The 24,550-nt window shown below is 37.7% G+C and overlaps 1 protein-coding gene, 1 long non-coding RNA gene, 1 other non-coding gene and 1 pseudogene across 3 annotated transcripts in view; 1 reads left to right on the plus strand and 3 right to left on the minus strand.

Annotated features, from left to right (window-relative positions):
* The window catches only part of RSBN1L (round spermatid basic protein 1 like), a 69,363-nt gene that overhangs the window by 11,613 nt on the left and 33,200 nt on the right, over window positions 1-24,550 (plus strand). The window lies entirely within an intron of this gene.
* LOC106006626 lies at window positions 3,091-4,236 on the minus strand (annotated as a pseudogene).
* On the minus strand, window positions 14,062-14,172 carry LOC123387085. The gene has a single exon (XR_006601448.1). It is a non-coding gene; the product is annotated as a U6 spliceosomal RNA (small nuclear RNA).
* The window catches only part of LOC123394873, a 30,191-nt gene continuing 27,271 nt past the window's right edge, over window positions 21,631-24,550 (minus strand). Inside the window, exon 3 of the long non-coding RNA XR_006609604.1 lies at window positions 21,631-21,865. This is a non-coding gene — a long non-coding RNA (uncharacterized LOC123394873). The remainder of the gene's footprint in view (window positions 21,866-24,550) is intronic.

Below are 24,550 nucleotides of genomic sequence, written 5' to 3' on the forward strand. Positions count from 1 at the left end.
AAGTGATAGCTAGAGATCTGATCACATATTTGATTATATCACTTTTCTCTTTATGAGATGATGTTTAAATTCCTAAAAATGTCCTCCAAGGCTTTTGTTTACCTCTTTAGCTTCTCCTCGGTGCTCCTTGCTGCAGAACTTTGTCTACCCATTATCCCTAGTCCCACCTTTTTACTGCACTTAGCTGTGTCTTCTCATATTTTAGGACTCCACTTGAAAGGGAGGCCTTTGCTATTTCCTAGATGAGGTTAGGTCCCCTTGGTGTCTCTTCCCATGTCACCTTGCCCTAATTCCATCCTGACTTTATTCACTTCATTTTAATCACTTCTTAGTTGTCCTCTTCACTAGACACAGAGCCTGTGAAATCTGGGGGCTGTGGTTATATTGTTTCACATCAGGGTCCTCTGGGTAGTCAATAACTGTTTGGGAAATGAACAAGTTATACTGCAATTCAGCCCTTTCTGCCTGCTGTGAAGAGATATCTGGTGGTTATTCAGGAAAATTTTGGCAGGTATTTCAAAGTAAGAACAGCAGAAAAGTGATAATGGGATGAGAAGTTGATCAGCAGCTCACAGACAATGGTTAAATTGTCAGGTGAACACAAGAGGTAGATATTAATGGCATGAGAACTAGGAAGGAAAGTCACTATGTGGATGATAATAATTGTATTGTGTTTGACTCACCCTGAATTATCAGAACTGCCATTTTGTACACTCCAATCTCAAAAAAATGAAGCTTATCACTATATTATGCAAAAGGAAATTTTGCTTTTAATCTGCATATATTTACAAAACCCATAAGGGCATTATAAATGGAATTGTAATTTATTTAGACATAAAATTAGATAGAAATTAAGATTAATTTTGTTCCAACAATCATAGTTTTTAATACCATTTTAACAGCATTTATTAAATAGTTCATTCTTTGCACTCTGATGTAGAATGCCAGTTTTTATCCTATACTAAAATCATGTGTGCTTGGATTTATTATTATTTTCTAAATTATTTATTTATCTATTTATTTAAATTTTTTTATTTTTTAAATATTTTTATTTATTTATTTGACAGACAGAGATCACAAGTAGGCAGAGCAGCAGGCAGAGAGAGAGAGAGAGGAGGAAGCAGGCTCCCTGCTGAGCAGAGAGCCCGATGCGGGTCTCGATCCCAGGACCCCGGGATCATGACCTGAGCCGAAGGCAGTGACTTTAACCTACTGATCCACCCAGGCGCCCCAATATTTTTTTATTTTTAAGTAATCTCTGCACCCTTTGTAGGACTGGAAATCACAACCTGGAGATCAACAGATGCATGCTCTACTGACTAAGCACCAGCTGCCTCCTTGGGTCTGTTTTTAGCTTTCCAGTTCTTATATTTATCAGTTCATTTCTGCTCAAGTAACACTCTCATCTTTACTGTATCTTTAGAGTAGATTTGGTATCTATAGGGCAAGGCCCCCCTGCTTCCGTACTCTTTTTCAGAATTTTCTTGTCGTTTTAAAATATCAGGCTTATTGAGGTATAATTTACTTAAGATAAAATTTATCCGTTTATAGTATATGGTTCAGTGAGTTTTTTTGTTTTTTTAAGATTTTATTTATTTATTTGACAGACAGAGATCACTAGTAGGCAGAGAGGCAGGCAGAGAGGGGAAGCAAGCTCCCTGCTGAGCAGAACTCCCCATGTGATGCGGGACTCTATCCCAGGACCCTGAGTTGATGACTGGAGCTGAAGGCAAAGGCTTCACCCACTGAGCCCCCTAGGTGCCCTGAGTTCAGTGAGTTTTAATAAGTGTACATTGTAGCCACCAGCACAGTCATGATATTTTATCTTAGTTCACGATGTTCCCTTTTGCCACTTGTTGCTCTTACCTCCAATCCCCAGGGGTGATTTGTCTTTTGTCCCACTAGTTTTTGCCTTTTCCAGAACGTGATGTAAGTTGAATCTTAATCTGTCTTCTTTATGTTTGGCTTCTTTCACTTAGTATATTGCTTTGAAGACTAGTCAGTATTGTTGCATTAATCAGTTTATTCCTTTTATTTCTCAGTAGTAATTCATTGCATAGAGATATTACAATTTGTTTTTTCATTCTCCAGTTGATGACATTTGGATTGTTTCTGTTTTTTGATGATTGTGAATAAGCCTGCTATAGTCATTCACAGATAAATCTTGTGGTGGACACATGCTTTCATTCTCTTGAGCACATATCCAGAAGTGGAGTCACTGGGTTGTATGGCTAAGTTTATATTTAACTTCTAAGAAATTTCTGTACTTTTCTAAAGTGGCTGTACTTTTTTTGTTACCGCCAGCCCTTGATATTGTTATTGTCTACTAAATCTTCATCATCTTAGTGGATATGTAGTAGTGGTTCCTTATGGTTTTAATTTGCAGTTCCCTAATGACTTCTGCTGTTGAGCATCATTTTATGTGCTTATTTTCCATTCCTGTCTCTTCTTTGAAGTGTCTGTTCAGATTATGTGTTATTTTAATTTTTAAATTGCAATCATTCTTTATATATTCTGTGTACAAGTTCTTTATCAGATACATATTTCACAAATGTAGTCTCCCGTTCTGTGACTTTGCATTCCCTTAATATTGTCCTTCATACTTTCTCATAGCAGAAAAATGTAATTTTGGTGAAGTCCACTTCATAATTTCTTTTATGGTTCCTGCTTTTTGTGTCTTAACTGAGAGAGCTTTGCCTAACCCAGGGTCACACAGGTTCTCTCTTATGTTTTCTTTTAGATACTTTATAGTTTTAGGTTTTTACCTTTAGAACTGTAGTACATTTTGAGAATTTTTGTATTTGAGGTTTGGATCAAAGTTCCCTTACTCTTATTTTTCCTTGTTGATTAAATTGAAATTATTTTGTGAAGTCCACTCTCCTGCCCCACCCCCACTCCCACCCCAATCACCTAGGGGTTTTCATTAAATTTATTGATTACTTTATAATTAAAAGCTACATGTATGCTTTACCTATTCTTATATTCTTTTATATCTTCATAACATTTATCGATAATTTTCAGAAACTTTATTTATTTATTAAGATTTTATTTATTTTTAATTTTAATTTTAATTTTTTTTTTTAGGGACTAACACACCCTTTTAATATGTTTTTAAATATTTTTTAAGGTTTAAAAAGTGTTTAAAGTTTGTAGTTCCTAGTAGGAAAACATTATCTGAATGAAAACCCTAATGGCAAACCATTGTAGAATATTTCAGTTGCATGGGGAGCAGAGGGGTAGGGATTCTCTTCACAGCACCCCAGCTCTCTTCATGAGAAGGTCGGAGGTACACTGGTTTGTATTATTGCGACATCCATTAGGTGAGCGAAGTTGCTTTTCCTTCAGCAAGGGCTTTATTTGTTAGATGGCATTATGCTTGACCTCCAAATTTGGCTGACAATTTACTGATGAGATTCATAACCTTTGGGTGTTCTGATATTTTGACATATTCGCTGGGTTCTGGGCCACATCCTGGAAGGCCACCATAACTTCTGGATCCTGCATGGCTGTAAGAACTTCCAGATCACTAAGAATTTCATTGAGCCCAGGCATTCCTGCCATCCCAGGCATCCCCCCTGCCATTCCAGGCATTCCTCCAGGAAAATTACCAGGCATTCCCCCAGGAAAGCCACCTGGGAAAGAGCCATACTGAGCTCCTGATTGTTGTCTGGCTTCTTCCTCCCTCTGGGCTCTCTCATGTTCTTCCCGAGCCTTCTTTCTTTCTTTCTTTGATCTCTCGCTCTTCACGTTTTCGCTCATATTTTCTCCGATGTTCAGCAATTTTCTGGGCCCTCGGTTGAACTTCTTTCAGCATTGCACTAGCATCTTCATCATAATCCAGTTTACAAGCAAAGGCAAGAGCATGTGCTGCTTCTTCCCAATGACCCAGAAGTCTGTGTGCTTTCCTGCGCCACTTAAAAGGCTGAGATGAATCAGGATTTATTTCAATAGCTCTGTCACAGTCTCGAATGGCAGCATTTGGCTTCTGTAATTTGATGAAGACACTGGCTCTCTTGGCATACAGAATGGCCAAGCGAGGATTTAATTTGATGGCATCTGTGAACAAGTCAATGGCTTTCTGTAGTTCACCACCATTTAGGGCATTAATGGTAGCCATTTTTTTTTTTTATCATTTGCCTGATCCATCATTTCCTCAGTTATCTCTACATTTTCATCTCCCATTTCTTTTTTTTTTTTTTTTAAAGATTTTTTATTTATTTTGACAGACAGAAATCACAGGAAGGCAGAGAGACAGAGAGAGAGGAAAGGAAGCAGGCTTCTTGCTGAGCAGAGAGCCCGATGCGGGGCTCGATCCCCAGATCCGGGGATCATGACCTGAGCCGAAGGCAGAGGCTTTAACCCACTGAGCCACCCAGGCGCCCCTCATCTCCCATTTCTTGAGGGGCATCGGTATCTGGCTCAGTCACACCTTCATTGGCAATTTCTAGATCACTCTCCTCACTTGATGGTTCATCTGTCTTTATGTATTCCTCCGCCTTCTTACTATCTTGTTTTTCTTCCTTGATACTGTCTTCTGATTTAGTTTTATGAGTGGCAGGTGGTATTTTACCCCCCATGCTCTCCACCCACTCCCGCGGGAAACGCATTTCCTCGGTGTGCAGAACGCTCGGATCCTGCTTACACATTTTCACGAAAGCCCGAAGCTCGCTGTTCCAGAGGCAGTGGCAGGCGCAGCTGAGGTTGCGAACCGATTCCAGGCGCGGGTACTAGCTCAGCGTGATCCTGTGGAAGGGGGCGGCTCTAAGGTTTTATTTGTTTATTTCTCAAAGATCACAAGTAGGCAAAGAGGCAGGCGGTGGGGGGGGGGGGGAGCAAGCTCCCTGCTGACTAGAGAGCCCAATGGGGACTCGATCCCAGGACCCTGGATCATGACCTGAGCTGAAGGCAGAGGCATTAACCCACTGAGCCACCCAGGTGCCCCAAATTTATCGATATTTAATATAGATTATGAGTTTTCTTATGGTATTTTGTTTCATTTTGGGGAGTCCCCCCCCAGATTATTACGGGTATATAAGAAAGCTTTTGTTTTTTCTGCATATACTTGATAATTGGGTATGTAAGTATATAGTAGTGAAAGGTTTTCATTTCTTCATAATCAGGAACAGGTTTCTTTTCTTTCCTTCCTTCCTTCCTTTCTTTCTTTCTTTCTTTCTTTCTTTTTTTTTAAGTAGCCTCTATTCCCAGTGTGGGGCTTGAACTAATGACCCTGAGATTGAGAATCACATGTCTACTGACTGAGCCAACCAGGGGCCCCAAGAAACAAATTGAATCACAATAAGGTACTTTGTGATATTCAGGAAATAATTTCTTGTGATACTTCAAGCATTGTTTGTCTTTGAAATCTGAGATCTCTGTTAGCAGAGTATAACTGTTGAGCTTGACAAACATTTTTAGTGCTTAGGTGCTGTGGTAGGTTTTAGTAAAAATTACAAAATCAACAATACGTTTCTGCCTTAAAGAACCTTAAGCAGTCTAGCAGGATACTAGAAAAAGTAATTATAATATTTAATACTATAAGTTAAACACCACAAGACGGATGGGAAGTAATATTGGGACTAGTGGAAATGGGAGTAGGCAGATATTAAGAAAGGGAGAAGAGGTGCACGAGGGAGGAGGGGATGTTTGAGAGAACCTTTGAAGGACAGTATGGTAGGATTTCAGTAAAGAAATAAAGGAATTGGGACTCCTGCGTGGCTCAGTCAGTTAGTGTTTGCCTTCAGTTCAGGTTGTCTGGCTCCTTACTCAGTGGGGAGCCTGCTTCACCCTCTGCCTGTCACTCCCCCATTTGTGCATACTTTCTCTCTCTCTCTCTCTCTCTGTCAAATAAATACATAAGATCTTTAAAAAAATGAAGGAGGGGCACCTGGGTGGCTCAGTGGGTTAAAGCCTCTGCCTTCAGCTCCGGTCGTGATCCCAGGTTTCTGGGATCGAGCCCCGCGTTGGTCCCTCTGCTTGGTGGGGGAGCCTGCTTCCTCCGCTCTCTCTCTCTCTCTGCCCGCCTGTCTGCCTACTTGTGATCTCTGTCTGTCAGATAAGTAAATATAAACAATAACAAAAAAAGGAATTCTAGGTAGAGAGCATTATTTGAAGTGTAACATTCATGAAACTTGATAGGAAAGCAGTGATGCAATGCCGTAAAAGCTAAAGGAAGAAAATAATTTTGAGATGTTTGATTATAGTTCTGACATTATATATTGCTAAGCATCTTTATCCTAGCCCTTCGCTTCTGATTTTAAAATATCAGTGTGTTTTATAAGACAAATTCTGTTCTGAAGTCAGTGCAAGTTTTGTACATATATAACTTACCCCAAACAATGTCTTCATTGACTCTAAGGCTTTGTGAAGGATATATTATCTATTGCTGTGTAACAAACTTAAAACTTCGTGGCCTAAAATACAACCATTTTGTTACATTTGATGATTTTATGTGTCAGAAATTCCAGCAGGATTTACTAGGTGATTTTGCTTCATGCGGGATTGACTTGGGTTTCTCAGCGGTGGTCAGTTGGTGGCTGGTCTTTTTTAGTAGGTCCCAAGATGGCTTTACTCACTTGGGTGTTTTCTCATCCCTCTGATAACTAGATGCTAAGCTGAGCCCCTCTCTGTCTGTGTCATCTTGGGGCCTTTCCACATAATCTCATCAGGATAGTTGCATTTCTTACATGATAGCTTAGGACTCCAAGAGACCTCAGTGTAAACAGCAAGGCTTCTTATAACCTAGCTTTGGAAGTCTGAATCATTTCCTCCCTGTACACACATTAAGGCATTAATATTTGTAATGTATTACAAATTATATTAAAATAATTAAAATAAGAATTTGTAATATATTACATAATAGGTATATTTGTTTTATAAAATTTCTTTTAGAGTACATTCTAAATTGAAAATAGATAAAACACCTATAGGAACATTATTTAATGATATTAATATAAAACCTTTTAAAATTTAGAATTTTAATTCATCGTATGAGAAACATAATTAAGAGTATACAGTAAGAGTAGTGGTTCCTATATATGCTGTTATTATTAACTGAAAACTGTATGATTTACTGTTTGCATTATAGAGCATAATAGTAATTAAATACTCTAATTGTATAATGTTGACTTTAGAGATCTAGAATGCCCCATTTTGTGTGTGAATCACATTTTATATAATAGCTGTAGTATAAAATTCAGTGACCAGAGTGTTTTAAGTTTGTGATCTAGATTCTGAGTATAATGCCTCAGTACTTTTATGTCTTGCTTTTACAATATTTTGAGAGGAGGAAAACTAATTGTACTTCTGTTTTGGAGGCAGATCTTTTGTGGTAGGTCAGTGAAATAAGCCTGACCTGAACTTTTTGATTACAGTAGGAGAGGGAGCCCAGACCACTATTTCTTGTTATGCCTAGCTTGGCTTTCATGTAGCTACATATATCTTTATTTTTTGTTTTCCTTTTAGTGATTCTGTGTTTTTGTGGCTACTGTAACTGTACTGTTTTATCACTCTATGTGTGTTTTTCTAGATGATTTCTGAATGTGATTCTACTATTTCCATTTAATAATGATAAGTGCCTATGAATATATATATACTGGGCATAGTGTTGGAAATAATGCACATGTTGCCTTTAATCATAAAAATCTAAAAGATAAGTGCTACTATGTTTGACAGATGAGAATACTGAGGCACAACACAGTTAATAAGTAATTTGTTTTGTGTCACTTGGTGGCAGGAGCAGCTGGTAATTAAGTATGTCTAATTACAAAGCCAGAGTTATTTCCAGTGTATTACAGTATGTTTAGAATTTCTTAATACCCAGCTATCTTAAACTACATCATTTTCAATGTTCTCTTCCTTGGTTTTTTTTGGTCTCAATATGTTAGCCAGAGCAACCTGCTTATTCCTGAATAGTAAAAGAGGAAAGTATTGTACTTTTGAACATCTCATAATGTCTTCAGGGAGAAACATTTTTTGCATTATTGTATAAAACATAGGACGTTGTTGCTGTAGGAGTCATACTAAATTTTTCCCTTTCTTTAAGAAAAGCAGAAAGAAAGAATCATAAAATACTAGCTGAGAAAGATTCATCAGAGATCAGTTAGCATAAGCCCCCGATTTTTACAAGTAGAAGCAGCAGAAGCTCCATAACGCTCCCTCAGTTCAGCAGTTCACAAGTCCTTAATGTTCTTAGTTACTGGAACTGCACAGGTCTCTCATATCTCAGGGTTCTTAACACGGAGCAGTTTTTACAGTTAAGTCCATAAGGACCTTTAACCGTTTTAGCATTTGCCCTAAGTGTGGATGATTTTCTTCTTAGCCTTCCAAGTTTCTGGAACCCATTTCTGTGTCATTCTGCCCTTATTATACAACTTCCTACTGGGGAAGTTTTGGTGCAGAAGAGCTAGAAGTAGTGCTGCTACTAGAACAGGTACACAGAGAAGCAGAATTCAAATCATAAGAGAGGGAGGAGGAAGCAGTGGTCATTTCTAGTTGTAGGGATCAAGGAGTCCTTAATGAAAAGCTGAAATTCAGCTGAATCTTGCAGGATGTATAGGATTTTGGTCCGCAAGAGTTGGGATGGGCATAGGCCTTCTACCTAAAGGGAGTAAGACTTGAGTAGTAATGAATAAAAAAAATCTAGAATCTTGTGTACATATATATATGGTTGGATAGTAGAAGAAATGATTCATGTGTGAGTCTGCACTATACAGATTCTTGAATGGCATAGTGTGGGCATTTTCTTTTTTATTTACAAAAGGTGTATTCATTTGTTTAAAGTGGAAGAGAGTGACATGATAAACTATAATTTCAAGGAATATTTTTTGGCTACTGCTGGGATTGGTGGAGAGGAGAGAAAGTAAGTAGGAAGATCACTTCTTTCAAAAGAGAATTAATCAATTATGATGATAGTTGTGGAAAGGGAAAGGAAGATGGACATATTTCAGTAGATTGAACTAAGCAAGTGCTTTAATGTTAGGGAAAAACTGAAGAGGAGAGTATAAAGGTTTTGAGAATTTTGAATTTGAATGTTGGGGAATATTAATGGAATTAAAAGAAAGGCTTGAATCTTATTTATATAAGAAAGATGATAATTTTAGTGTTAAATATTTTTTAATTAAAATTTTTTATTCTTTAAAAATTTATTTATTATTTTTATTGACATATAATGTATTATTTGCCCCAGAGGCACAGGTCTGTGAATAGTCAGGCTTACACACTTCACAGCACTCACCATTTCACATACCCTCCCCAATGTCCATAACCAACCACCCTTTCCATACCCCCCTTACCCCAGCAACCCTCGGTTTGTTTTGTGAGAGTAGGAGTCTCTTTTGGATTTTCTCCCTCCCAGTCTCATCTTGTTTCATTTTTTCTTTCCCTACCTCCCAGACCTCCCACTCTGCCTCTCAAATTCCTCATATCAGGGAGATCATATGATAATTGTTTTTCTCTGATTGACTTATTTCGCTCAGCCTAATACCCTCTAGTTCCATCCATGTTGTTGCAAATGGCAAGGTTTCATTTCTTTTGATGGCTGCATAGTATTCCTCTGTGTGTGTGTGTGTGTGTGTGTGTGTGTGTGTGTGTAATATATATATATATATATATCACATCATCTTTATCCATTCATCTGTGGATGGACACCTAGGTTCTTTCCATAGTTTGGCTACTGTGGATTTTGCTGCTATAAACATTCAGGTGCATGTGCCCCTTAGGATCACTACATTTGTGTCTTTAGGGTAAATACCCAGTAGTGCGATTGCTGGGATGTAGGGTAGCTCTGTTGTCAACTTTTTGAGGAACCTCCATGCTATTTTCCAGAGTGTCTGCACCAGCTTGCATTCCCACCAACAGTGTAGGAGGGTTCCCCTTTCTCCGCATCCTCGCCAGCATCTGTCATTTCCTGACTTGTTAATTTTAGCCATTCTGACTGGTGTGAGGTAGTATCTCATTGTGGTTTTGATTTGTATTTCTCTGATGCTGAGTGATGTTGAGCATTTTTTCATGTGTCTGTTCATGTCCTCTGCCCATTTTTTGATTGGATTATTTGTTCTTTGGGTGTTGAGTTTGATAAGTTTTTTATAGATTTTGGATACTAACCCTTTATCTTATAAGTCATTTGTGAATATTTTCTCCCATTCTGTCAGTTGTCTTTTGGTTTTGTTGACTGTTTCCTTTGCTGTGCAAAAGCTTTTGGTCTTCATGAAGTGCCAGTAGCTCATTTTTGTCCTTGCATCCCTTACCTTTGGTGATGTTTCTAGGAAGAAGTTGCTGCGGCTAAGGTCGAAGAGGTTGCCACCTGTGTTCTTCTCAAGGATTTTGATGGATTCCTGTCTCACATTGAGGTCTTTTATCCATTTTGAGTCTATTTTTGTGTGTGGTGTAGGGAAATGGTCCAGTTTCATTTTTCTGAATGTGGCTGTCCAACTTTCCCAATACCATTTGTTGAAGAGACTATCTTTTTTCCATTGAACATTCTTTCCTGCTTTGTCGAAGATTAGTGGACCATGGAGTTGAGGGTCTATTTCTGAGCTCTGTTCTGTTCCATTGATCTATGTGTCTGTTTTTGTGCCAGTACCATACTGTCTTGATGATGACAGCTTTGTAATAGAGCTTGAAGTTTGGAGTTGTGATGCCACCAACTTTGGCTTTCTTTTCCAACATTCCTCTGGCTATTCGGGGTCTTTTTTGGTTCCATATAAAGTTTAAAATTATTTGTTCCAGTTGTTTGAAAAAAAAATTGATGGGATTTTGAAAGGGATTGCATTAAATGTGTAGATTGCTTTAGGTAGCATAGACATTTTCACAGTATTTGTTCCTCCAGTCCTTGAGCATGGAACGTTTTTCCATTTCATTGTGTCTTCCTCAGTTTCTCTCATGAGTACTTTATAGTTTCTGAGTACAAATTCTTTGCCTCTTTGGTTAGGTTTATTCCTAGGTATCTTATTGTTTTGGATGTAGTTGTAAATGGGATCGACTCCTTAATTTCTCTTTCTTCTGCCTTGTTGTTGGTGTAGAGAAATGCAACTGATATCTGTGAATTGATTTTATATTCTGACACTTTACTGAATTCCTGTACAAGTTCGAGCAGATTTGGAGTGGAGTCTTTTGGGTTTTTCACATAAAGTATCATATCATCTGCAGAGAGTGAGAGTTTGACATCTTCTTTGCCGATTTGGATGCCTTTAATTTATTTTTGTTGTCTGATTGCTGAGGCTAGGACTTCTAGTACTTTGTTTGTCATGTTCCTGACCTTAGGGGAAAAGCTCTCAGTTTGTCCCCATTGAGAATGATAACTATCTAGCTGAACTCCTGCAACTTGATGTCATTTTAGTCTGCTACTCCTCTGCCATCTTGCCTCTCCAGTTTTTTAATTTTTTAAGTCATTTCTGTACCCAGTGTGGGGCTTGAACTCACTACCTAGAGATCAAGAGTTGCAGGCTCTGCTGACTGAGGTAGCCAGGTGCCCCAGGATGTTAAATATCTCCTATGGAGATGACGTGGTGAAGTTTGGCCAAGCGGCTGGGTTGAGATACTAGTTTGGGGATTCATTTGCCTAATGGTTAACAGTTTAAATCTTGGGAATTCATTTTTAGACAAGTATAGAGAATGAAGAAAGAAGTACACCTAAGATAAAATCCTAAGGAGAATGTGCAGGTTTTTATGATAGGATCCTGAGTTATGGTGTCGTCAGGATAGTGCAGTGCCATTGACCTTAGGAGAAGTTTTGAGTAAGACACTAGTGATGTCTTTTGCAGTGAGGACTAATAAAAAAAAGGCTGTTAAGTGAAATATGTCAATCAGAGAAGACAGTTATCATATGACACTCACATGTGGAATTTAAGAAACAAAACAAAGCATTATAGGGGAAGAGAGGAAAAAATAAAACAGGATGAAACCAGAGATTGAAATAAACCATAAGAGACTCAGTCATAGGAAACTGACTGAGGGTAGCTGGAGGGGAGGTGAGTGTGAGAATGTGGTTACTGGGTGATGGACAGTAAGGAGGGCATATGATATAATGAGCACTGGTATTATAAGACTGATGAATGTGCACTGAGCTCTACTTCTGAAACCAATAATTCATTATATGTTGGTTATTTGAATTAAATAAAAAAGATGGAAAAAATAAATGGGTGCTGACAACATAGCCTTAAAGCAAGTCTTTTTAAAAACGAGTGTTCTTTTTTTTTTTTTTAAAGATTTATTTATTTATTTGACAGAGAGAGAGAGGGAGAGATCACAAGTAGGCAGAGAGGCAGGCAGAGAGAGAGAGGAAGGGAAGCAGGCTCCCCGCTGAGCAGAGAGCCTGATGCGGGACTCGATCCCAGGACCCTGAGATCATAACCTGAGCCGAAGGCAGCGGCCTAACCCACTGAGCCACCCAGGCGCCCCAAAAACAAGTGTTCTAAACAGTGCTTCTATATCATACGTAGAATGGCTCAATGATTTGATCAGATAATTAAATATTCTCATTAAATATTTGTATACCAGAAGAATAAATAAAATCTTTAAAAAAAGGCTGAGAAGGCATTAATCCTCTTTTTACTTTATCTTTAATTTTTTCCTTTCCATTTTTGTAATGTTACTTTCCTTTTACCTCCCCACTTCAGTTCTGTATTATTTCTCATCTTCTCCTCTTTCCTGCTTGTTTTAAATTCTGTTTGTAGCTATACCTACTCCTGTTGGGGGAGGGTGACCAGGAAGATCAGTGTTGTGTCTAAGATCAGCTTAGACTAACTGATTTCATAGACGGCATTATTACAGTGTGAATCATGGCACATACCCAAAGCAGGCAAAAATGTGATAGCATAAAGTCTGTTTGAGGTTTGTGCTGCAAAAATATATTGTGGCTGAAAGCTTTAGTAGGAAATTCTACCAATACTTCTTAAGAGGTAAGTGTGGATTTTTATGACACTTTTTTTATTACTATTTTTTGTGTAAGCTCTTCGCCCAATGTGGGGCTTGAACTCATGACCCTGAGATCGAGAGTTGCTTTACTGACTGAGCCAGCCAGGCCCCCCATGACACGTCTTTAAAAAAAAAAAATTCTAATGAACCTGTATAAGGATCCTTTTCTGTACAAAAATTTTTGGTTTAATGAGTCGTGGTATAGTATGGGATTTCTGTCTTTTCCTTAAAATCTCTTAAGTCTAACAAACATTGTATGTATTATGTACATATTCAGAATACATATATAATTATATCATATTTTCTCCTTTTGTTCTTTTTACTAACTATAGCATGATCTTGAGATAATGTATATAAAGTGAGGTAGAAATGCACTTAAACAATTTTAACAAAGGGAGTACTTTGTAAAAATTAAGAGTATTTTCTTGTGTGTGTGTGTATTAGGTTATATATTAATTCATTGTTATATTTTGAAGTGCTTTTTTCTTCGTTTTCTGATGGACATTGTGATTTATTTAAAGATAAATCTTTGAAAAATACTTGTCTGAACATAATTATCCATTCTTTCAGGAAAGAGATGTAGGCTAACAATTACATAAGCAATAAATATGAATCCCTTTCTGTCATAGAGATTATAATTAATAATAAGAATAAATAATTTAGAAGTAAAGGAAATAAAAATCAGGACTTCCTTTTATTCCTTCTACAGGAGTAAACTCTGGTAGGTGTTTTGTGTTCTCCCTTCCAGACTTTTTCCTGTGCATTTACATATATACATAAATATATGTACACACAGAAAAGAATATGTAGCCTATTTTTAAAAATCTAAATATGCTATGTGCATTTTTTTAGAACTTGCTTATTTTACTTAACAGTGTGTCTTGGAGCTCTGTCCATTACATAAAGTGAAATTTATACACATATATACACAAACTGTGTGTGTCTGTGTTACTTATGTATGTATGTATAGTTGACACACAGTGCCACATTAGCCTCATGCACACAAACTGTCTGTATGTATTTCTTATTTATTTATTTATTTGACTGTGGTTGACACACAGTAGCACATTGGCCTCAGGTATACCAAATAGTGATTTGACAGTTTATACATATGCTGTGCTCAGCACAAGTGCAGCCACCATCTGTTCCATAAATATGGAAGGCTTCATGAATTTGCATGTCTTTCTTGCTCAGGGGCCATGCTAATCTTCTCTGTATGGTTCCAATTCCAATTTTTGTGTATGTGCTGCTGAATTAAGCATTGTATTTCTTTCTTTTAAGTTTTGCCTTTATACATTTTTATAAATATAATTTTTAGTAATTCCTTAATTTTAGAATAGTTTTAAATTTAAGAAAAATTACAGAGTACAGAGTGCCCATGTATTGTGTACTTTTTCTTTTTGTATCTTGTACTTTCTCTTACTAAAATTTCACATTTGTATTGTACATTTGTCATAGTTAATCAGTATTGATACAATATCATTAACTAAAGACTTAATACAGGTTTTCTTAGTGTCATTTTTCTGTTCAAGGAATCCCACCCAAGATACTGTATTACATTTGGTCATCATGTCTACCTAGGCTTTTCTTGACTATGGCAGTTTCCTCAAACTTTTCTTGCTTTTGATTACCTTGATAGTTTGAGGAGTACTGATCAGGCATTTTGTAAAATGTTCCTCAATTGGGATTTGTTTTATGTTTTTCTCATGATTAGAATTGGGCTACTGGTTTTTGAGAGGAAGGCCATGACTTTAAGAATAAATTTTTTTTTTAAGATTTTATTTATTTATTTGACAGACAGAGATCACAAGTAGGCAGAGAGGCAGGCAGAGAGAGAGAGAGGGAAGCAGGCTTCCTGCGGAGCAGAGAGCCCGATGCGGGGCTCGATCCCAGGACCCTGAGATCATGACCCGAGCCGAAGGCAGCAGCCCAAACCACTGAGCCACCCAGGCGCCCCAAGAATAAATTTTACTAAAAAAAAAAAAAATCAAGGGTTGCTTGGCTGGCTCAGGTAGTTAAGTGTCCAACTCTTCGTTTTGGCTCAGGTCATGATCTCAAGGGTCCTGGGATTAAGGCCCCCCCCCCTCGCTGCAGGGAGTCCCCTTGAAAAGTCTCTTCCTCTGCCCCTCCCCCGAGTTGCACACATGTGCACACGCTCTTTCTCTCTCAAATAAATAAAATAAATCTTAAAAAAAAAATCAAGTAGTACTGAAAGGTTTATAATGAGAAATGGCCCTGTTTCCATTCCCTGCCCTAGCCACCAGCTGTTAACTCTTTTAGTTCTCATCTCTTAATTCCAAATTTCTGAATAAAGTGTTCATACAGCCTTTTGATTTTTGATTAAAAGTTTTAGGCATATATTGCATTCTTGTTAAGATTAAAAATAATTTAGCATTTTTATAACCTAGCTTCTTTTTTATCCAGTAATTTCATAAAACTTAGTTGTAACATAATAATCAGTGTTAATTATGACTTGGCAAATACTTTTGAGTGCAGATCAGAGATCCTTTTCTGTATAGCCTTCTGGGTTTTCATAATACTTAAAAATTACCTCTCTTTACACACAGATGGTCCCCACCTTACAATGACTTACAATTTTTTGACTTGAGTATAGTGGGAAAGTGACGCAATTCAGTTAGAAATCATACTTTTGAATTGAACTGTGCTTTTTGAATTAGCAATATGTTGTAGGATATTTTCTGGTGATGCTGGGTGGGGCAGTGAGCCATAATGCCAGTCAACCATGGGATCACAAGAGTCAACAACCCAAACATTTATAACTATTCATTCTCCATAAAACGGTTTTGTTTTTCAGTTTTAGTAAAATATTCAAAAATTACTTAAGATACTCAACACTTTTAATAGTCTTTGTGTTGGATGATTTTGTCCAACTGTATGCTAATGTAAGTGCTCTGAGCCCATTTAGTAAGTTAGGTGTATTAAATGCATTTTTGAGTTAATGTTACTTTGAATTTACAATGAATGGGTTTACTGAGATGAAATCCCTTTGTAAGTCAAGCAAGATCTGTTTATATCTGTTGCATATTCATTTTCTGTCCTGTTCTTTTTGTTGTGTGATAATTCCTCTTTATTCCTGGAGGTACTTTCTGCAGTGCTCTCTTGCTGTCCTTCAGTCTGAACTGGCTGCCCTTTAAGCCAGCTGCACAGCTTTCATACGGATAGTTCCTTGTGTGCTCCCTTCGGCAGCACATATATGGATAGTTCCTTGTGTGCCCACCTGTGCTCAGTCTCCTATTTCCTTGGTCTCATGCCTTCTTCTTCCTTTGTTTACTCCTTCATTTACTTGAACATATCCTAAAGGGGGATGCATGTGTGGTAAAAATGTTTGAATTTTTGCTTGTCTGATCATGTCTTCCCTCATATTTGATTGATAATTTGGCAGATGAAAGAATGCTAAGTTAAAAATTCTAAGTTAAGGGCGCCTGGGTGGCTCAGTGGGTTTGGCTCGGGTCATGATCTCGGGGTCCTGGGATCAAGTTCCACGTCGGACTCTCTGCTCAGCAGGGAGCCTGCTTCCCTTCCTCTCTCTCTCTGCCTGCCTCTCTGCCTACTTGTGATCTCTCTCTCTCTGTCAAATAAATAAATAAATCTATCTTTAAAAAAAAAAAAGAAAAAGAAAAAAATTCCAAGTTAAAAAGCATTCTGGAGGCACTTGTTTGTTGTATTGCTTTCTAGCATCTACTGTCATATTCAAGAGTTCCACACTATTACCTGATCTTTTGTATGTGATCTGGTTTTCTTTTGTGTTGTTTTAATTCCTTAGGAGACTTTTAGGATCTTTTCTTTATCCCTGGTGTACCTGGTATGTGTGTGTGAGAAGGGGGGCTACCACTGTGAATTCCATTCTTTGTGCTCATCCCTTAATGGAATCATCATTTTGGGTGTCTGATCTTTTCTGGGAAAATTTCTTTTATTTATTTATTTTGGTATTTTTTTTTCCCTATAAAATTCTGTTTTCCTTTTCTGAAATTTCAGTTAATTTGATATTGGATCTCCTGAATCTTTTGGGAATCTGGTCCTTGAGGTCACCTTATTTTCTGCTGTTTTCCACTTCTTTGTCTTGTTGTTCTTCTTCTGGAAGATTATCTCAACTTTATCTTCTAACTTTTGAGCTTTTCAGTTTTGCTATTTTATTTTTAAATTCTAAAAGTTCTTTTTTCCTAATTCAATTCAGTTTAAGCACTTAGAGAAGTACAGTCAGCTTGTTTTTATCTCCACCCTTTGCCTTACCTGGGGTACCTGAGTTTCAAGCCTGTTCCTTTTCTCCTGAAAAGGAAAAGTGGATGTTCTGCCTTAAGGAGTGAGATTGAGTGATTACTTGACTCTCTGTGACAAGGGTAGGAAGACTGGGAAGTCCAACTATTTTTTATATAAATTTTTAAATGATTTCGATTGTTTTAAGACTCCTGTGTGTGGTGTGTATACAACAGATATATATGTGTATATGTTTGCATGTACTTAGATCTGTGTACATGACAGATGTGGGATCATTTTATAGATTTACATTTATATATGTTAAATTGCCATTTTCTTCTAACATTTCATGAACATTGTCCCCACTTCATGATATTAACTATTATTCAGTCATGAATTTTTTTTTTTAAAGATTTTATTTATTTGACAGAGAGAGATCACAAGCAGGCAGAGAGGTAGGCAGAGAGAGGTGGGGGAAGAAGGCTCCCTGCTGAGCAGAGAACCCGAAGCGGGGCTCGATCCCAGGACCCCGGGATCATGACCCGAGCCAAAGGCAGAGGCCTTAACCCCCTGAGCCACCCAGGCGTCCCCAGTCATGATTTTTAATGGCTTTGTATTTTCCCATTAATGAATATACCCAAATTTATTTAATCAGTCTCCCTTTATTAAGCCTTTAAGTTATTTACAGTTTTTTGTAATTGTAAATAATATGAGATGAGGACTCCTGTACATGTATGTTTGTGCTGGGTTGTTACTTCCTTTTTATTAAATACTAGCAGTGGATTTCTGGGATCATAAGAATGATTGGGCTTTTGTTTTGTTTTTGTTTTTCAGAGAAGGGGAAGAGGGAAAGGGAGAGAGAGACTCTCACACAGGCTCCATGCCTAGAACGGAGCCTGTCACAGGGCTCCATCTGTTGACTCTGAGATCATAACCTGAGCCAAAATCAAGTCTGAGCCACCCAGGCACCAGGTGCAAGGTTGAACTTTTTTTAAAGATTCTTTTTTTAAAGATTTTGTTTATTTATTTGACAGACAGAGATCATAAATAGGTAGAGAGGCAGGCAGAGAGAGAGAGGAGGAAGCAGGCTCCCCGCCAAGCAGAGAGCCCTATGTGGGGCTCGATTCCAGGACCCGGGGACCATGACCTGAGCTGAAGGCAGAGGCTTTAACCCACTGAGCCACCCAGGCGCCCCAGATTGAACTTTAAAAAAAAAAAAATTATGGTTTTGAGAGAAAGAGAGAGCATGAGAGGGGCTTGGGAGAGGGAGAAGCAGAGTCCCCACTGAGCAGGAAGCCCGATGGGGGGTGAGGGGGCTTGATGCTGGGACTCTGGGGTCCTGACCTGAGTTGAAGGTAGATGCTTAAGCGGCTGAGCCACCCAGGCGCTCCAGATTGAGCTTTTTTTTTTTTTATGTTAATTTGACATTAAGAGTTTTTGGAATTTGTTTTATGTCCTTTGCACCTTTTTATGTCCTTTGCACCTTATGTCCTTTGCACCTTATGTCCTTTGCACCTTTTTTTTAAGCTTCATTTATTTACTAGAGAGGAAAAGCACTTGAATACCCATGCTCCTAGGGGGTAGGGAGAAGAAGAGAAAATTCCAAGCAGGCTTCCTGCTGGCATGGAGCAGGAAGCAGGGCTCCCTCTCAAGATTCTGAGACCAGGACTTGAGCCAAAATATAGAGTCAATTGCTGAACCAACTGATACACTTAGGCTCTCCTGCAGTGTTATTTTTTCTAATATTTTTTTCTATTTAAAAAAAAAAATACTATGCTGTAAGAATTTTTCCTATAAAAAGAGATCTATATAAAAAAGAAATTACCACATGGTCTTTTTTTTTTTAAGTTAATTTTTTAAATTTATTTGACAGACAGAGATCACAAGTAGGCAGAGAGGCAGGCAGAGAGAGAGAGAGGAGGAAGCAGGCTCCCTGCCGAGCAGAGCGCCCGATGTGGGGCTCGATCCCAGGATCCTGAGATCATGACCCGAGCCGAAGGCAGAGGCTTCAGCCCACTGAGCCACCCAGGCACCCCTACCACATGGTCTTTTAAGGAAAATTATTGTTTTTATTATTGAGACTTTACACACAATAAAATTGTGGATCCCTAATGTTTTTGGAGGAGTGGTTTCATTAAATCTTAGGATTTTTTGTTAAAAGCAACCAGGGCAGTTAGAAAAGGGAAATACAAATTTGAGGAACTGCTCCTGAAAGGCTGTAAGGACTAAGAATTTACTTCCTTGCTATGGTATGATAAGGAAAGGAAGGAAGAATTAACAAAGATCAATGTAGAGCACATAAAAGAAAAGAAAGTCATGATGTACTGAAGAAAATAACACAATAATTTCTTACTATGTCACAGGCTCTGTTTCATGACTCAAACATTGAGGTAAAGGCTTAAAAAAAGGCTCTACTTAAAAAACATATATGAGGTGTGCTTGGGTGGCTCAGTGGTTAAGCCTCAGGTCATGATCTCAGGGTTCTGGGATCGAGTCCCGCATCACACTCTCTGCTCAGCAGGGAACCTGCTTCTCTCTTTCTCTCTCTCTCTCTCTGCCTGCCTCTCCATCTACTTGTGATCTCTGTCTGCCAAATAAATAAATAAAATCTTTAAAAACAAAACAAAACAAAAAAAACATATATGATACAATGCTTATAAGGAGAAAGATACATTTATAGCAGAAAGAATACAATGTGAAATTTGCTGTAATAAGGCTAGATATAACCTGCCTACTGTATTATACAGGATAGTATTAATGGGCCTGGTTTGATTTTGTAGCACAGAGTGATGAGAATGAGCCTGTTTGTTGGTGATGCCAGAAGTTACAGATGTCACCTCTCATACGTGGAATGATAAATGATACCTGAGAAAATAAAAATTAAATGATACTCAAATACTGTTTTTTAGTTTTAAACAGGTAAATTTTGTCTTGTTTTTGTATTCATCAATATGAGTATGATAATGAGTTTAAATATTTGTCACAATGAAAAGAATATATTTCTTAGATTTTTTAAACAGGGAAGTATATAATACATTTTTGAAAGTTATTAGAACAATTAAAAAATAGTGGCAGTCTTCTGTTATTTAAAACTATGAATTCGTAAGATTCGAGATAAATGGATTTTTGTTGTATTATGAATCTCTTAAGGGTGCCTGGGTGGCTCATTTGGTTCAGCAAGTCTGTCTCTTGATTTCATTTCAGGTCATGATCTCAGGGTTGTGAGATCTAACCCCCAGTCAGGCTCCATGCTGGGCGTGGAGCCTGCTTAAGAGTCTCATTCTTCCTCTGTGTCCCTCTCTTATTCTCCCCCTCCCTCTCTCTCTAAAAAAATTTAAAAATTAAAGAAATCTCTTAAAAGGATTCTCTAACAATGCTTTTTATAAGTTTGACTTTCTCCTTACTGAAGTGATTCACCTAATATTTGTGTGTGTATGCTTTCATCTCTGTATTATAATGACTTTAGTACAGGTGAATACTAGTAAATTTTATTATAACCAAATGAAAACAATTATTTGTTTTTAAGAACTGATTTTGCATAGCTTTACCAGCAGTAGGAATCTAATGATATTGTTGATTGTAACACTCTTTAGTACGCCACTATTATTTATTTTTATCTTTTGCATGTAAGTGCTCAGTAGAAATATATTGCTAAATAAATAGAATATTATATTATTATAGAAAAATCCCTTTTATATCTTATTTGAAGTTATTTTAATCAGTTTTCTTTTTTATATCTTAACTTTTACATACAGTGTATATCTTTAGCACATGTGTATTTTTCCACACATGTAATTTATAGTTTGTTCTGGTTCATAATGACTTAGTCATTTATTCCATTTCCTTTTCTCCATTCTTATATTCCTTCTGCTCCTGTAGGTTCAAACTCTATAATGGGTCTGTTTGTATCTGTTTTTCCTCTGTCCCCTGACCCCCTTTTTATTTTTATTTTTTTAATTATTTACTTTCATTTTTAATTTTTTAAAAAAGATTTCATTTGTTAGAGGGTGAGAGAGAGAGAGCATGAGCAGGGAGGGGGGAGAGGGAGAAGCAGACTCCCCTGCTGAGCAGGGAGCCCCATGTGGGGCTCAATCCCAGGACCCTGGGATAATGATAAGGCAGACACTTACTTAACTGACTGAGCCATGCAGGCATTCCTCCCCCCACCTTTATTTTAAAATAAAACTTGTAGTCCTTGTGTTAATTCAAAACAGGTATTTTCTTGTTCTTATGGTAGAGTGATTTTTACTTTTATTCCAATAATTAGCTAAATATTCCTTCCAAACCTTAGGTTAGACTATGAAGGATAAAAATCATACAAATTCTTGGTCATGAAGAGAAATGATTTTTTAAGAATGACAGTTTTTTAAAGAACAGTATGTTACAGTAAACATGGGGCTAGGGAGCTGTTTTCCTTGTGAAAAGATGTAGAAGTGCCTTTTTTGAGTATGAATGCATTATAATATAATGACAGCAGAGTTGAGATTTTTATAGACGGTGGTGTTTTGAATTGTTATGACCAAAAAATGTTTATTATGGCCCAACACTATGGATAGAGAGCTAGACATAGATAATATAAGGCTTATATCTTTGCAGTATGCTTTTGTATATATTTCCTATTTAATCTTTATATAAACTCCATTTTACAGCTGAAAGTTTGTTATCAAGGTTGCAGAACTTGATCTAGGTCTTCTGAACTTGTAGGCTTTCCACTTTGTTTTAGCTGTAACATGTTTACCTGTAACATATAAACACATTATAACATCTTTGTGTTATCTGTAACATGATGATGAAACATTTAATGGAGGCATTTAAAATTAGCTTTTTTAAAAGATTTTATTTATTTATTTGACAGAGAGAGAGAGAGAGAGAGAGATCGAGATCACAAGTAAGCAGAGAGGCAGGCAGGGGCGGCGGGGGGTGGGGAGGCAGGTGAAGTTAGATTTTGAAAAAGGATATGCCCTGACAAGAAGCAAAAATTCTGGGACGCCTGGGTGGCTCAGTTGGTTAAGCAGCTGCCTTCGGCTCAGGTCATGATCCCAGCGTCCTGGGATCAAGTCCCACATGGGGCTCCTTGCTCAGTGGGGAGCCTGCTTCTGCCTCTGCCTGCCATTCTGTCTGCCTGTGCTCACTCTCTCCCCCTGTCTCTCTCTGATAAATAAATAAAATCTTTAAAAAAAAAAAAAAAAGAAGCAAAAATTCTAGGAAGAGTGAAAGGTAGCTTGAAAGATTGAGACAGGTATGTAGGTTGGGACAGCAGATATCCCACAAAAATGCTTTTCTGCTATGAATATGTAGGATGACTTGTTTGCTTCCTTTCCTTAGAAGGTTTTGAGTGTGGGGTGGGAGGTAACTATAGTTACGTTGTCCATCACTCTTCTTGTCTTGGCAGTGCCATTGTTTTGTTTCTGGATGTTTGTCATATAACGACTTAATGTCTTCAGTTTATCTTTACATAGCATTATACCAGAAGGCATATTCTAGGACCTTTTTTCCTGTTTTATGAAATTAATATGGTCCTTTTGGAGAGACTTTAAAACTTTTTGCTACTTAAAAATAATGGCTTTTAGGGGTGCCTGCCTGGCTCAGTCAGTAGAGCTTGTGACTCTTGATCTTGGGGTCATGAATTCAAGTCCCACCTTGGGTGTAGAATTTATTTATTTTTTATTTTTTTAAAAAAGATTTTATTTATTTATTTGACAGAGATCACAAGAAGGCAGAGAGGCAGGCAGAGACAGGAGGAAGCAGCCACCCTGTTGAGCAGAGAGCCTGATGCAGGGCTCCATCCCAGGATCCTGAGATCATGACCTGAGCCGAAGGCAGAGGCTATAACCCACTGAGTGACCCAGGCACCCCCTAGAATTTACTTTAAAAAACAATGGCTTTTAATAATTCTACACCTTGGGTGTAGAATTTACTTTAAAAAAATAATGGCTTTTAATAATTTGTGCTATCATCTTTCAGTCTGATTTTTTTGAATGTGTTTGTATTATATTTTCAAAAAACTGGGATATATATTGGGGCACCTGGGTGGCACACAGTTGTTTAAGCAGTTAAGTGGCCAATTCTTGGTTTCAGCTCGGATCCTGATCTTGGGTCATTGGATCCAGCCCCATGCTCAGCATGGAGTCTGCTCAAGATTCTTCCTTCTTCTCCCTTTGCCTCCCACCCATGCTCCTGCTCTCAGAGATAGATGGATGGATGGATGGATGGTTAGATGGATAAGGATGTATAGGTACAGGAGTTGTGTGTAGAAAATCTGTGTGCACTTTCTGTTCAGTTTTGCTGAGAACCTAAAACCTCTCCAAAAAATAAAGGCTGGGAGCCCCTGGGTGGCTCAGTCGGTTAATGTTTGACTCTTGATTTCAACTCAGATCATGATCTCAGGGTCCTGAGATTGAACTTCACATCTGGCTCTGTGAACAGGGTGGAGTCTGCTTGTCCCTCTCCTTCTACTCCTCCCCCTGCATTAGTACATGTGCGTCCACGCTCTCTCTTTCTCTCTCTCTCAAATAAATAAATATCTTTAAAAAATCAGGCCTGTAATTTATAAATATATTTATAAATAAAGTTTATTAGAAATAGGGTAATACCATATTACACTTTTTTCCCTGAAAAGCTAGTTTAATTTTATTCTGAAAAATATTTGTTTTGTGACTGTGATACATTTATATTATATCATAATTATATATATGCCATTATAATTCTACAGTTATTTTAATCTTTGTGGTTAGAAGTCAGGATTGTAGTTACCCTTAGGGATGCTGCATAAAGACTGGAAGGGAAGACAAGAGGGGTCGCAAGGTGCTGTTCATTTGTGTTTTTTTAAAGATTTTATTTATTTATTTGACAGAGAGAGACCACAAGTAGGCAGAGAGGCAGGAAGAGAGAGAGGGGGAAGCAGGCTCCCTGCTGAGCAGAGAGCTGGATGCGGGCTTTGATGTGGGGCTGATCAGGGGCGGATTGGATCCGGGCTGATTGCAGAACCTGGGGATCATGACCTGAGCGGAAGGCAGAGGCTTAACCCACTAAGCCATCTAGGCGCCTGGGTGTTGTTTGTTCATTTTTGTAAAAATTAAGCTGTATACTTACATTTTTTTTCTGTGTTTATATTATGTCTTAATAAACTTAAAAAAGTTCAGTAATTACTGAAATAACACTTTAAAATTAATAAAGTGAATAGGGATGATTGGGAAAAGATGTGGAGATAGGTAACTGTTTTCTTCAGTTGTGATTTTGAAAGGATATGTAAATAGTTCATTAAAAAATGTATGTTTACTTAGGAAATATTAACTTATATATGTGTCTAAGCTCCAGCTATTTGCAGTAACACTTTATGGCTGGATGACAGCCTGTGACAGGATTTCAAGGACTTTAGATATCAATAAGGAAGAACAGCAAACTAGTTTGAAGCATGAGAACA

This window comes from Mustela putorius, unplaced genomic scaffold (assembly GCF_011764305.1).
Source record: "Mustela putorius furo isolate JIRA1106 unplaced genomic scaffold, ASM1176430v1.1 tig00003845_pilon_pilon_pilon, whole genome shotgun sequence".
NCBI lineage: Eukaryota > Metazoa > Chordata > Mammalia > Carnivora > Mustelidae > Mustela > Mustela putorius.